Source organism: Myotis yumanensis, unplaced genomic scaffold (assembly GCF_028538775.1).
Source record: "Myotis yumanensis isolate MYYU_CA2020_CCGP unplaced genomic scaffold, mMyoYum1.0.hap1 SCAF_9, whole genome shotgun sequence".
Lineage (NCBI taxonomy): Eukaryota > Metazoa > Chordata > Mammalia > Chiroptera > Vespertilionidae > Myotis > Myotis yumanensis.
In genome coordinates this window covers 12402949-12418044 of record NW_027223760.1, presented here as the reverse complement: position 1 = coordinate 12418044, position 15096 = coordinate 12402949, and the positions used below count along the sequence as shown (strand labels likewise).

At 44.7% G+C, this 15096-nt stretch overlaps 1 long non-coding RNA gene across 1 annotated transcript; it reads left to right on the top strand.

The window, feature by feature from the left end:
- The first annotated feature begins 4747 nt into the window (after positions 1-4747).
- On the top strand, positions 4748-14371 carry LOC139016142 (uncharacterized). The gene is made up of 3 exons (XR_011472625.1): positions 4748-4834; positions 13351-13474; positions 14092-14371. It is a non-coding gene; the product is annotated as an uncharacterized lncRNA (long non-coding RNA).
- The last annotated feature ends 725 nt before the right edge of the window (positions 14372-15096 follow it).

Here is a 15096-nt window from a genome sequence, read left to right as displayed (position 1 = left end):
CCAATCAGCTGCCTCCTGCACATCCCCTACTGGGGATGTGCCCGCAACAAAGGTTCATGCCCTTGACCTGGGACCTTTCAGTCTACAGGCCGACGCTCTATCCACTGAGCCAAACCAGTTTCAGCGAGTAACAAAAATGTATTTCTCACAGTTCTGGAGGCTGGGAAGCCCAAGATCAAGGTGCTGGCAGATTTGGTGTCTGGTGAGAGTTTGCTTCCTGATTCATACAGCATCTTCTTGTTGTGTCCTTACATGGTGGGAGGAGAAGGGAGCTCTCTGGAGTTTCTGTCATGAGGGCACTAATCCCATTCATGACGGTTATGCCCTTCCCCATGACCTACCCAGCTTCCAAAGTTTCCTCCTCCACAAACCATCATTTTGGGGATTAGGTTTCAGCATATAAAATTTTTTTTGGCGGGGGGGGGGGGGTTAGAAACATTTAGTCTAGAGCATCTGTACTTACAAATATTTTTTTCTGAGTAAATCCCAAGTTTGAAAAATCAATTACATATTCAATTAAATGAATAAGTCACATATTTCTATCTCTTAACTCCAGCCTTTCTCCTGAGATGCATATTTGAATATCCAACTAACCACTTGACAGCTACACTTCAGTATTTTGTTTTGAATATGTTAATTTTGAGATGCTCCTTTTATCTTCAAGTTTATCCTCTAGTCTTCTCCCTTTTAGAAAATGGCAACACTGCTTAGCCAGATGCTCAAAACAAAACAAAACAAAACCTTCTTGTACTGGCTGGATGGCTCATTTGGTTAAAGTATCGTCCTCCTCTACACCAGAAGCTTGTTTGTTCAATTGCAAGTGAGAGTACCTACCTAGGCTGAGGGTGTGATCCATGCTTAGGGTGCCTGCATGTGTGTGTATGTGTGTGTGTGTGTGTGTGTGTGTGTGTGTGTATGTGTGGCAAATGATCAATGTTTCTATCTCCCTTCCTTTCTCTCTAAGATCAATAAAAAACAGCATATTCTTGGGCAAGGATAATAAAACAATAACAAAAAACAAACAGAAGAGTTTTAGTGTCTTTAAATACACACACACACAAGCACAGCAGAACATGTCTTTGTTAGTTTCAAAACATTTCAGGTTCTGGTGAAGTTGGCAGAATAGGTAAATGCAGTGCTCACAGTCTCCTACAACCACATCAGAAGCACCTGAAATATAGACGAACAGAAGTCCTAAAACTAAGGATACGCAGAAGAAGGCACATAAAGACTAGCAGGAGGGGCACAGAAGCAAAAGTTGCTGGTCCCACATCCATGTGTGGCAGGAAAAAATCGGGAGGGATATTTCATCATTGGAGATTCCTCCTGAGGAGCTGAGGAGCAAGGAGTCCCAGTCCCACACCAGGCCCCTCAGGCCAGGGTTCCAGTGCCATGAAGAGAAGTGCCCATAATTTCTGGTTTTGAAAACCAGCAGGAATTGTGACTGATTGAAATGGAGGGCTTCAGGAGTCCCAGGTTTTCCTCTTAAACGGCCCATGCCCAGTGTTACTTGAACTCACTTGTTCTGAGCTCCAGTGTGTGTGGAGTAATAGCTCTAAAGACTTTAGGGGAAGGGTTGGCGGGGCAGCTTTCTGCAAGACATAAGTGCTGGCAGAGACCATTGTTCCTTTGCTGAGCCTTCACCCCACAGAGAAGGTGCATTGTCTGAGTCTCCATCCACCTAGCTAACACTGTTTGCTCCACTCTGGAGATTCCCTGAGACCCTGCCCCAACCAACTTTTGGACCCACCGAACTTTCCAGTGGCTCCTCCATACAAATGGTCTGTCTTGGCTCATGCTGCAAACTTTCCTAGAATTTCTCAAAGGTTCACAAACCCCCAACAAGTAACATCTGTCCTCAGCATGCTCCATACCTCTTGCTAAGTGGCCCCAGGCCCAGCACCAATAGCAGCTGGTCTTGGTTTGCAGCTTGGCATTTCCCAGGCATCTCCAAACCCAGCACAGGTAACAGCCATCTGTAGATCTCTCTGTAGCTCCTGTGGAACAGGGCACTCGTGGCAAATGATCCCGGTCTGCACCTACTGAAAGGTCCCAGAGCCAGGGCATCCCGTAGACGGCTTCAGATCACACCAGAGCACCACCCAAGCACCCCCACAATGACACACTTAAGGGGTGAACTCAGTGGGCAGTGGAACCCCTCTGAAGTGGAGTTGGCCCCTGCACAGCAGCTCCTCTGCTGCCATCTTGGGCAGTCCTCAAGCCAACTGACCTGAGGGTAAGTCCCTCCCAGTGATGTGCCAACAGAAATCAAGGCTCAGCTACAGCCGGAGGGTGCGCAAAGTCTCACAGGGTGAACCCCTGAAGCACCTCGTTTAGGTGACTGAGAAGTCTGAGTGGGCCACTGGGCCCTACAGGACACTTACTACATTAGGCCACTCAACCAGCAACTCTACCCAATACATAGAAACATACACAGGCAGCCAAAATTAGGAGATAAAGGAACAGTATGTCTCAAATGAGAAACAAAACAAAACAAACACACACACACACAAACCCCAGGACAAGATTGCAGAAAAAGAATTAAATAAAATCGAAGCAAGCAACAGATCAATGTTTCTCTTACATCAATGTGTGTTTCTCTCTCTCAAATCAATAAAAACATGTCCTCAGATGAGGATTAACAAACAAAAACACTTGTGAGCTCCAAGAGACAGCTTGTTTTGTCTGTGATGTTGTCTCCCCAAAGCTAGCTGTGTTCAGTTATCCATAACGCTTATTGAATGGGTGCATTAGAAAGAGAGGCATGACCCCCAAAGTACCAAACTACCTAAAAACAGTTATCTCTGAAAATCTCTGAAGTAAATAACTTCAAACTCTTACATCAAGGATTCCTTAAGGAAAAAAAAATTATTGCAAAACTTTCAAAGAATAGCACATGCTTACCTTCCTTTTCAATCAGCCTCGGGTGATAGTCCGTGCTATTCCTCGGTGGATCTACATTTCTGTGGCATTTCTCGTGGAGGTCAGCCGCGGAAACGTGGGTCTGGGCTGCCTTCACCTGGAGCTGTTTGTATTATTGACTTGCTCTCTGAACATTTAAATAATTTTTCTTCCCAGCTCTTGGTCCACTCTCTCCCCTTCCTTCCTTGACTGAATTTTTCCTTGAGTGGGTTTACACTCTCTAGGTGGGAAAGCGTGGGTTTTTTTTTTTGTTTTAACTATATTTTTATTGATTTCAGAGAGGAATGGAAAGGGAGAGAGAGAGAGATAGAAACATCAATGATGAGAATCATTGATAGGCTGCCTCCTGCATGCCCCCTGCTGGGGATTGAGCCCGCAACCCGGGCATGTGTCCTTGGCTGGAATCGAACTTTGACCCTTCAGTCCGCAGGCTGACACTCCATCCACTGAGCCAAACCAGGTAGGGCTGGGAAGCGTTTTGATGCTCTTATATTTCTGAATATACAACGACATCTGATCGCATGAAGTTTATTTTTATTTTTTTAAATATATTTTATTGATTTTTTACAGAGAGAAAGGGAAAGGGATAAAGAGTTAGAAACATCGACGAGAGAGAAACATCGATCAGCTGCCTCTTGCACATCCCACACTGGAGATGTGCCCGCAACCCAGGTACATGCCCCTGGCCGGAACTGAACCCGGGACCCTTCAGTCCCCAGGCCGACGCTCTATCCACTGAGCCAACCGGTTAGGGCAAACCCCATGACATTTAAAGGGAGGGATTCTCCTGGCTCGTTCGCCAGCGCCCATGTGTCTCGCGGCTTCTTGCCTGCATGGCTGGTGCTCCTTAGGGATAATATGCTCCCCTCTCCAAGGGAAGCATGTCCCGGGGTGGGTTTGGAGGCGGGTGGGAGACGGGGGCGGCTGAAGGGGAGAAAGCATAGGCATACCTTGGCGTACAAATCCCAATTCCGCCCCAGCGACAAGTGGGGCAACCCTGAAAGCCCAAGGACTTCTTCAAACGCTGCCAGCCCCACCTGCTCCATGAGACATGGAAGTCCCATCTCATAGCCACGGGCCGCCCAGAGGGATGAGGGCGGCTGCGCGAGGACACGCGCCTGCGCACCTGCGCCCAGGAGCCCCAGGCCCGGCTGGAGCACGCAGGTCCCGCCTTCCCAGGTAAACCAGCACTGCGCAGGCGCAGGCGCAGGCGCGAGCCAGTGGAGGGGGAGGGTCGCACGCGGGCCGGGCAGAAGGGAGGGGCCGGCGGCCATGGCGGCGGACAAGGCCTCCAGCGTGTTCCGTGGCCTGGCGGTGGCTGGTGGAGGCGAGACTAGCGAGAGCGAGGATGACGGCTGGGAGATTGGGTATCTCGACCGGGCCTCTCAGGTAGCAGGGGAGGCTGTTTCTTCTCCGCGCCGAGGTCTGCCTCCCAGGCCCTGGAAGCCCCGGCCTCCTTGGGAACCCTCTTCCTTCCTCCCCTGTTTGCCCTTCCTCCTTCGTTTCTCCAGTGGGAGTACAGGCGCTGGGGTTGGAGAGAAACCCGCAGCGTGTTGGTCTGGTTTCCTTACTGTGCTTTCCATCGCCGGCGCCTCGCTAGGTTGTCCACGTGGTAGCTCGTCCCGTGGGCTCGGACCCGCCATTACCCGGCCCCTTTCGAGGTCATTTGAGACACGAATTCTTTGCAAACTTCGGGTGTCGCCCACCACCACCGTCCCGTCCCCCCTCCTCCCTCTTCCAAAACGATTTACCGGTTACGGTGGAAATGAAAACGTGTATAATTGTTTTTTTTTAAAGGTCTGCTTTTTTTAGAAATTAAAAGGACCGTGACCCACTGAAGACAAGAATGAAACGTTTAAGAAAGCGTTGACCACAGGCGATATTTCCTTGGTCCAGGAGCTCCTCAGTTCTGGTGAGAAATACGGGGTAGTTTCAGCCCAACACCATTGTCTAAGTTCACAGCTGTTTCTGATTTTAAAAGGTGTGAGTTGCTTTTCTCAGGGGGTCACAGCGAATGTTAGTGGATCGAGTGTCCTGCAAATCATTCTGACTCTGAGTTCTCTCTGCCTTTTCTTCCTCTAGTTTGAATGCCACCCTGTTACCTTCCATTAGTTCTTCCACCTCAAGACGCTTATTCTGACCAGTCCTACCCAACTAATACTGTTGTTGTTTTTTTTCTTTACTTTTTTTCAGCATTTCTTAATCTATTAATATGTTTCTCAAGAGTTGATTCTAGTTAGGTACATCTCAGTTACGGTCTTCTCCTGTGCCTGGTGTGTGTGTGCGTGTGGGTGTGTGTATGTGTGTGTATGAGAGTGTGTGTGTGTGTAACATGAGGCCTGGGGTAGGAATCAGAATATCTGGGTATCTGTCCCAGCTGTATTGACTGCAGTGTGGTTCCCTGGAAACGTCATTTAAACTTCCAGAGCATCAATTTCTTTGTGTCAAGCATCATAATGCTGGCCCTGGGTCCCATGACATTTTATTTTCCGTGGATCAAATACTATTTTTAGGAATTGCCTTGACGTAGAAATGTGAGTCGTTGATCATAATGATTGAAATTATCCAAAGGAACACCAGGCATTTACCATTGGAGTGGAGGTGTGGGGGTGGGTGGAGGATTGAGCAAAAAAGAAAGAGAGAGAGAACTCATAGACATAGACAGCAGTGTGGTGATGTAGGGGGCAGGGATAGAGAACGTGGAAAATGCATGGAGGCGGTAAATGGTGATGGAAAATAGAAAATAAAAACATTCACACACAAAAGAGTTAAATAATATTGTATATAGAAAAACGTTTGTCTTCTACACTAGAGATGCCTCATTGTATAGTGGAAAGGAAGTCATTTTGTTAACAGTACAGCTCTGGGTTTGAGTACTAGCCCTGCCATGGGTGGCTCTGTAATTTTGACCAAGTTACCAAACATTCCTAAGCTTCAATCCCCCACCCCCTTTTCAATGGGATACATTTTATCAAAGATATTTTTCAGGGAGGGATGTTAAAATGAGATAATACATTAATAAAGTTATTAGAACAATAGGCATTAGGTAAATATTAGCTGTTATAACAAAAAAGTTTTATGTGAATTTGTGGACAATGGAACTTGAGTTGTAAGTGAAGAATGAAATTCGCATAATTAAACAGGGCCTACTACCTAACATAAGCACATGCAAAGAATGCACATAGTGTTGGATGTGATGTATTGTCTTTCTCTGACTTATTTCACTTAGCACAATGCCCCGAGATACATCATTCCTGTTGTTGCTGAAGGGAAAATTTTGTTATTTTTTATGGCTAAGCAATGTTCTATGTAGTTCTTCTTTTTTTTAAACATTTCTTTTTTTTCTTTCTTTCCTTTTTTTAACATATTTTATTGTTTTCTTTACAGAGAGGAAGGGAGAGGGATAGAGAGTTAGAAACATCGACGAGAGAGAAACATCGATCAGCTGCCTCCTGCACACTCCCTATTGGGTATGTGCCCACAACCAAGTTACATGCCCTTGACTGGAATTGAACCTGGGACCATTGAGTCCGCAGGCCAACACTCTATCCATTGAGCCAAACCGGTTAGGCGGGTTATGTAGTTTTCCTTTATTCATGCATCTGTTGATGGACATTCATGTAGCTTCCTTATCTTGCCAATTATAAATAATGTAGCAGTGAAAATATGTGTGCATATGTGTTTTCAAATTCGTTTTGGGATTAATTCAGACAAAATACCCAGAAAAGGAAATGCTGTGTCCTTTCTTGTCTCTTGTTATAGTCTTTGTTTTAAAGTTTGTTTTGCCTGGTATAAGTATTGCTACTTCAGTTTTGCTTGTTTTCATTTCATGAAATACCTTTTTCCATTCCTTTACTTTTCTTTCTTTTTTTTCTAACATATTTTTTAAATTGATTTCAGAGAGAGGAAGGAAAAGGGAGAAAGAGATAGAAACATTAATGATGAGAGAGAATCTCCTATTGACTGCCTCCTGCATGCACCCGACTGGGTGGGGATTGAGCCTTCAACCCAGTCTTGTGCCCTTACCAAGAATCAAACCATGAACATTTGGTTCATGGGTCCATGCTCAACTACTGAGCCACACCGGTTGGCCCCTCCTTTTACGTTTCAATCTGTGTGTGTCTTTTGATCTGAAGTGATTTACTTGTAGGCAACATATGCAATGGTCTTGTTTGGTCAGCCAGTCAGCCACCCCATGTCTTTTGATGGGAGCATTTAATACATTTACATTTAAAGTAATTGTTGATAGATATGTATAGTTATTGCCATTTATTATAAATATTTATTTCCTTCTTAATGAAGTCCGTTTAACATTTCTTATAATACTGGCTTATTGTTGAAGTCCTTCAACTTCGTCTTGTGTGGGAAGCTCTTTATCTTTGATTCTAAATGATAGCCTTATGGTTAGAGTAATCTTGATTGTAGGTCCTTTCTTTTCATCACTTTGAATATTTCTTACCAGTCCTTTCTGGCCTGCAAAATTTTTGTTGAAAACTTAGCTGAAAGTCTTATGGGATCTCCCTTGTAAGTAACTACCTGCCTTTGTCTTGCTGGTTTTAAGATTCTCTTTGTCTTTAATATTTGGCATTTAATGTATGTGTCTTGGTGTTGGCCTCTTTGGGCTCATATTGTTAAGGACTCTTTGTACTTCTTGGACTTGTATGTCTATTTTCTTCACCAGTTTAGGGAAGTTTTCTGTCATCATTTCTTCGAATATTTATCAGTCTGTTGCTCTCTCTCTTCTCTGATACCTCTGTGATAAGAATGTTGTTATGCTTGACATTGTCCAAGTTTCCTCAGACCATCCTAATTTTTTTATTCTTCTTGTGTGTGTTTCCTTTCTTTTTTTTCTTTTTGCTATTGCAAGTGGCTGTTTTTCGCTACCTTGTATTCCAAATTGCTAATTTGATCCTCTGCTTCATCTAATCTACTATTGATTCCATCTAATGTATTCATTTCCTTTTTTGTAATCTTCATTTATGAGGGTTCCTTTTTATGTTTTCTCTCTTCTTTTTTATGTGTTTTATCTCTTTGTTGAAGTTCTAAGTTCCTCTCTTCTTTCCCTAAATTCGCTGATCATTCTTATAACCAGTGTTTTGATCTCTCTATCTGGAAGATTGCTTGCTTCAGTTTTATTTAGTTCTTTTCCTAGAGTTTTCTTAGGTTCTTTCATTCGGGACATGTTTCTTTGACTCCTTGTTCTGATTGCCTTCCTGTGATTGTTTCTATGTATTAGGCAGAGCAGCTACATCTCTCAGTCTTGGTAAAGTGGCCTTATGTGTTAGGTGTCCAATGAGGTCCAGCAGCACAGTCTTCATGGTCACCTGATTAGGATCCTCCATGTGTTTCTTCCATATGAGTTATGTGTGCCCGCTTTGATTGAGGTTGGCACCTTAATGGGAGGGATTGAACCTCCGGTGATTGATTGTGATTATTGGCAGTTAAGGAGCTTAATGGGGCTCTAGTGCTGGCTGAGACTACCCTTTTAGTGTGTGGTTGGTAGAATTGTTTCTGCAGTGCACTGGTGTGGTCTGAAACTGGCCACCAGGTGTATCGGTTCTGGACCTTTTGGAAAGGGTTCTGGGGCAGGCCAAGGTCAGCTGCTGCCTGCACCTGCCCACAACCACTTGGTTTGAGCTAAAGAGTGACCTGAGGATGTTTCCCACTTATGATTGGCATGGAGGTCCCTGGAGGATGCTAAGCTGTGAACTGAGGTTGACTGCCTCTAATGCTGGGCTTGGAGCTGTTTATTAAGAGGACTAGAGGCCCAGTGCATGAAATTCATTCACTGTGGAGAGGGGTGTCCCTCAGCCCAGCCTGCACCCTCTCCAATGTGGGACCCCTCGTGGGATGTCTGACTACCTGCAGTCGGACATCCCTCTCACAATCCGGTACTGCTGGCTCCCAACCCGTCGCCTGCCTGCCAGCCTGATCACCACCTAACCACTCCCCTGCTGGCCTGATCGACCCATAACTGCTCCCCTGCCGGCCCGATCGCCCCCAACTGCCCTCCCCTGCCAGCCTGGTCACCCCCAACTGCCCTTCCCTGCAAGCCTGGTCACCCCCAGCAACCCTCCCTTACTGGCCTGATCACCCACAACTGCCCTCCAGTGCTGGTCATCTTGTGGCTGTGGGTGCTGCCATCTTTGAGGGTGGGGCATTGAATTACCATATTTCCTCCTTGACTATGGGTGCTGCCATCTTTGTGACAGTGTGAGGGTCAATTAGCATATTCCCTCATTATTAGATAGGATAAGAGGCTGCTGTTTGGGGTTGTATACCTTTGAGAGATTTTAGGAAAGACGAGCACGAGCCAAGATAGGCCATTTGTATAGAAAAGCCATTGGAATTTACTTGAGTGGGCCCCAAATTTGGGAATGTTGGGGTCTCAGGGACTCATCAGGATGAGGCAAATGTTGTCAGCCAGGTTGATGGAGACTCAAACAGATAGGGCACCCATCAGTGTGTGCAGGCTAAGTTGGGCAAGGGCTCAACAAAGGAACAATGGCTCTCCCCAGTACTCTGTCTGGGAGAAAGCTACCCCTACAGCTCTTGTCCTGAAGCCAGACAATTCACTTCCTGCACATCTGTCCCTGGTGCCTTGAACTGCTGCCCCAGTGCTGGAGTTCAGAGTGAGTGAGTCTCTCAGTGAATATGTGTGTGGGCCCTTTAAGAGGAACATTTGGGACTACAGCAGCCTATTTTCTCACTCAATCACAATCTTTGCTGGTTTTCACAGCCAGAAGTTACGGTGACTTCTTTTCCTAATACTAGAACCCTGGGCTGGGTGGCCTGGTGAGGGGTTGCTCCGAAAGGGGGACCTCTGCATGTGAAATAGCTCTCTGGATTTTGAACCACCACACATGGATGTGGGACTAGCCCCCTCCTACCTATCTGGCTGTGGCTTCTTACGTATACCCTTAGCATTGTCTACATTTTCAAATTGGTTTTTACTTATATTTCGTCTGTTAGGTCTTTAATTTTTTCTGTTCCATGTAGACTTTTTTAATCTTGTGGAAAATGGCATTGACTTAATATTTAATGATTAGCTTTCTATATAAGTACATAAAGATCTATTTTGTTGTTTTATTTTTTCTTATGTTTAAAAATTCTTTTTTATTTTCCCTCCAGTGGGACTAATAGTCAAAACATGATAACTTGAGCCTGGCCGGAGTTGCTCAGTGGTTGAGCATTGACCTATGAACCAGGAGGTCACAGTTCGATTCCTTGTCAGGGCTCATGCCCGGGTTGTGGTCTTGTTCCTCAGGTTGGGGGGTGGGGAGACAGGGGGGAATGCAAGAGGCACTGGATAAATGATTCTCTCTCGTCATTGATGTTTGAGTCGCTCTCTCCCTTCCTCTATGAAATTAACTAAAGCATATTTTTTTTTAATAATGTCAGCTTGAAAACCATTTTTAAATTAACACAAATCACATCTTACGTTTCTCTTGGATCTTGCTATTGGCAATACTTAGCGCATTGTTTTTTGTCTAGCAAATATGGGAATTTAATACTGTCTTATTTATTGGGGTCTTAGAATTTGTTTCTGGGGTGATGTTTTTTAGTTTTTAAAGGAAACATGTATTGAATGTTTTCTGTGTACTGGTTATTGTGTTAATTGCTTTTAAGTGTGTTATTTAATATATTCCTTACAACTAGAGATAGGTGCTATTTTATTTGTACATAAAAGAAAATTGGCATGAGAGCATTTAAGTCTTTGAGTGCAGCAGAGGTTTAATCTGAACAGGATCTACCATTGGAATGAAATTATATTTTCCATTTTCTCTGTATTTGGGATTATATTACATATTTTCTCATTGTTGCAAAACACATGTCTGTGTTACATTGCCGTATGTCTTTGGGTTTTTCCCTCCCTTTCCCTAAATTGTTGTAGGTAATTGAATATTTGGGTTTAAAAAGTCTACAGATTGCAATGGGAAGCACTATATGAACAGAAAAACATTGTTACTTTAATTTGACATAATATTTAGCCCTGAAAACAAGGTAGCCTGTGATCAACTTAAGTGAAACTTGGCAGTTGTGCCAAAGTATGGATTTAACATTCCTTTTTTATTTGCAATGGTAATCTACACTTCTACACTAATAAAAGAGAAACATGGTAATTGGCGTACGACCGCTACCCTTCCCATTGGCTAATCAGCGTATCCTTATGCAAATTAACTGTCAGCCAAGATGGCGGCCGGCAGCCAGGCACCAGGCCTCTATTCTATATAGTAAAAGGGTAATATGCCTCCCGGCACCGGGATCAGCGGAGCAGCGAGGCCTCCCGGCACCGGGATCAGCGTGACAGGGGGCAGCGCCCAATCCCCCTGATCAGCCCTGCTCTGTGCCTAATGGGGGGGAGCTCCCCAATCCCCCGATTGCCCTGTGGCTCTGTGTTTGACAGGGTGCAGCGCACCAACACCCTGATTGGCCCTGCTCTGTGTGTGACAGTGTGCGGCGCCCCAATACCCCCCCCATGGGCCCTGCTCTGTGCCTGACAGGGGGGAGCTCCCCAATCCCCTGATTGCCCTGTGGCTCTGTGTTTGACAGGGTGCGGCGCACCAACCCCCTGATCGGCCCTGCTCTGTGTGTGACAGGGTGCGGTGCCCCAATACCGCCCCCCCCCCCCCACGGGCCCTGCTCTGTGTGTGACAGGGTAGAGCCATAACCTCTCCATTGGCCCTGCCCTGAGTGTGACAGTGGCGGTGCCCCAACCCCCTGATTGGCCCTGCTCTGTGGGTAATAGAGGGCGGCGGCCCAACCCCCCTCCACGGGCCTTGCTCTGTGTGTGACAGGGTAGAGCCATAACCTCCCCATTGGCCCTGCTCTGAGTGTGACAGGGTGCAGCACCCCAGCCCCCTGATCTTCCCTGCTCTGTGTGTGACAGGAGGCAGTGCCCCAGAACCCCTATCGGCCCTACTCTGTGAGTGACAGGGGGGAGCTCCTCAACCCCCTGATGGGCCCTGCTCTGTGAGTGACAGGGGGCAGCGCTCCAACCCCCCTGATGGGCCCTGCTCTGTGAGTGACAGGGGGCAGCGCCCCAACCCCCTGATCAGCCCTGCTCTGTGAGTGACAGGGAGCAGCGCCCCAACCCCCTGATTGGCCCTGCTCTGTGAGTGACAGAGGGCAGCGCCCCAACCCCCTGACCGGCCCTGCTATGTGCGTGACGGGGGTGGCGCCGCAACCTCCCCATCAACCCTGCCTTGAGTGTAACAGGGGGCGGTGCCCCAACCCCCCAATCAGTCTACCCTGAAAGTGACTGAGGGTGGCATTGCAACCTCCCGATCCGCCCTGCTCTGTGCATGACGGGGTGGCGCCCCAACTCCCCAATCGGCCCGGTTCTGAGCCTGACCAGGGGCTGCAGTTAGAGATTGGGCCTGCCCTCTGCCACCCGGGAGCAGGCCTAAGCCAGCAGGTCGTTATCTCCCGAGGGGTCCCCGACTGTGAGAGGGCACAAGCGGGGCTTGGGGACCCCCCCCCCCCGCAGTGCACAAATTTTTGTGCACCGGGCCTCTATTGTGTTAATAAAAGATAGTATAAATTATGAAAGTCTAAAAGGTTTCTATTAGATTATTAAATACATGATAAAATTTGAAACCTCCTTCAATCTTGCCTTAAATTTAGAATTGACATTTGTATTGTTGGAGACTTTTAAAAGTATATATAATAAACATTTCTGGATTTAGGAATTAGGTGGGTTTTCTTCCTAGTTTGCTGACACATTTTTTTAAATAAATAAAAAAATTCATTACACTTAGAAGGCAGTTTTCCTGGCAGAAGAGGGTGTTCTATTGAGATTGCTCAGTCACGAGGTAAAGGTTTTGTAAAATGATGTGACACTTTAATTTCAATAGGTGTTTTATTAGTGTTGATAAGACAGCACACATTAACTAATGTCCGAGGTTTTTACGTAATCATTGTGCGATCATTAACTTGTCAAATGTTAATGCCCATTTTAACAAATAGAAAATACCCTGGGAAAAATGTTGCTTTCTTTCTCTGAAGAGAAATTTAGTTGTAAATGTCACTGAAGCAGTTTGGTAGATTGAGGCCTAATTTTGTATTATAATGTTATCTTGTTTTTTAGTTATGAGGAATTAAGTGATATATCTTTGTTGAAGTCACACAAATATTTTCAGAAAGGGTTTGTTAATAGCTTATTTAGAAAACCTTACTAGAAATGGTGATTTTTCTGATTTTTTTCCTGTATTTTTTCCAATAAATTGCCTGTCCATATCCTATGCTCATTGTTTTATTTACCTGTTTTCCTTATGTACCTTTAGGAGCTGATCTTAACTTTGTTAGCAGTTTTACATGTTTGCAGACAATTAGGAATATCTTAGTGTAACTTTACATGAAGAGGGCATAGCATTCATATTGCTGTTTATGTACCTGGAAATCTACTTGTTCCTTTTGAAAGCACAGAATGGAGATGAAGGAAGTCCTTCGCAAAGGCACAGAAGTGAAGTCTTAACATTTAAAAAAAGAAAGAAAACTACCTTCCAGATTCTGACTTGACTTTTTGACTTACTGGTGTCTAGAACCAGTGGTAAGTTGTGTGCTGGCATTTATTCTCTTTCATTGTGGTCACATGGGCATATATAACTTCCAGGGAGTGAGAAAGTATAATCTTCCTGTTTTCACAGAAGTGAAATCAGTAATAATGGTGGACAGTCCTGACTATTTACCACCTAAATATATTTTCTTCATGACCACAATAATTGTATTTCTTTTTACTATGTGGTTAAAGCAATAACTAATTTGAAAATAAATTTGCACCAAGAAACATTATTTATCGCAAATTATTTCATTTACTCTTATATATAATTTGTCCCAAATTGGTTCTTTCTTTGTAATGTCTGTTAGATTCATTGCAGTTTTGATATTGTAATCCTTTAGGGCAGGGGTGTGGTACATCCAGCCTGTGGGCTGTCAGGAGGCCCTGGAAATCATTTAGTCAGACCCTGCCAGTGCATTAGGAGTGAGTTAACAATGTTTTACCAAATAGAGCAGGCTAATTTTTAAGGTGATAATTTTGTATGGCCTATGAATGATAATATAAATGGCCCTTGGCAGAAAAAAAATTCTACACCCTGCTTTAGGGGTTACTTTTATAGCCCCCTAATTGATATTTTTTTAAATATGTATTTTATTGATTTTTTACAGAGAGGAAGGGAGAAGGGTAGAGATTCAAAATGCTGACACGCTGAGCTCAAAAGGTTCGACATCACTGGTCTAAGAGAAGACTAATTTGCTGTTTTGTCAATGCGGTTTCAATTAACCCTTGGATGAGACCCACAACACGTGGGATGGTGTGAGATCTCATCACTGTAGCTCCTAATCAAAGGGGTGAATGTGGACACCATTGCTCTAGTGCAGTGGTTCTCAACCTTCTGGCCCTTTAAGTACAGTTCCTCATGTTGTGATGACCCCCAACCATAAAATTATTTTCCTTGCTACTTCATAACTGTAATGTTGCTACTGTTCCGAATTGTAATGTAAATATCTGATATGCAGGATGTATATTCATTGTTACAAATTGAACATAAAGCATAGTGATTAATCATAAAACAATATGTAAAAGTTGTCCCAAAGTCACAAGAAGAAGTAATTTTGATAGAAAACACAGGTTTATAATTCAAAATTGTAAATTTCTTATTGATTCATAAAGTATACCATATAGGGTTATGTATGGAATAGCATATAGGGCAAATGGCCTCAATGGCTTCACTGGCACATACGCACTCTTTTTTTTTTTTTTGTAATATACTTTATTGATTTTTTTACAGAGAGGAAGGGAGAGGGATAAAGAGTTAGAAACATGGATGAGAGAGAAACATCTATCAGCTGCCTCCTGCACACTCCCCACTGGGGATATGCCCGCCACCAAGGTACATGCCCTTGACCAGAATGAAACCTGCGACCCTTGAGACCACAGGCTGAAGCTCTGTCCACTGAGCCAAATCGGTCAGGGCACATACGCACTCTTGTGTTGAAGTTTTCCATGACCGTTTTACATAAATGTGGCTGAATTTTGTTGATACAGTGCTCAATTTCCTCCATGAAGACGTGGGTGGTCATGGGCTTGTTGGAATAAACCTTAGAATTCAAAAAACCCCAAAGAAAAAAGTCCAACGTCGTTAAATCCCATGATCTGGGTGGCCAATTCTG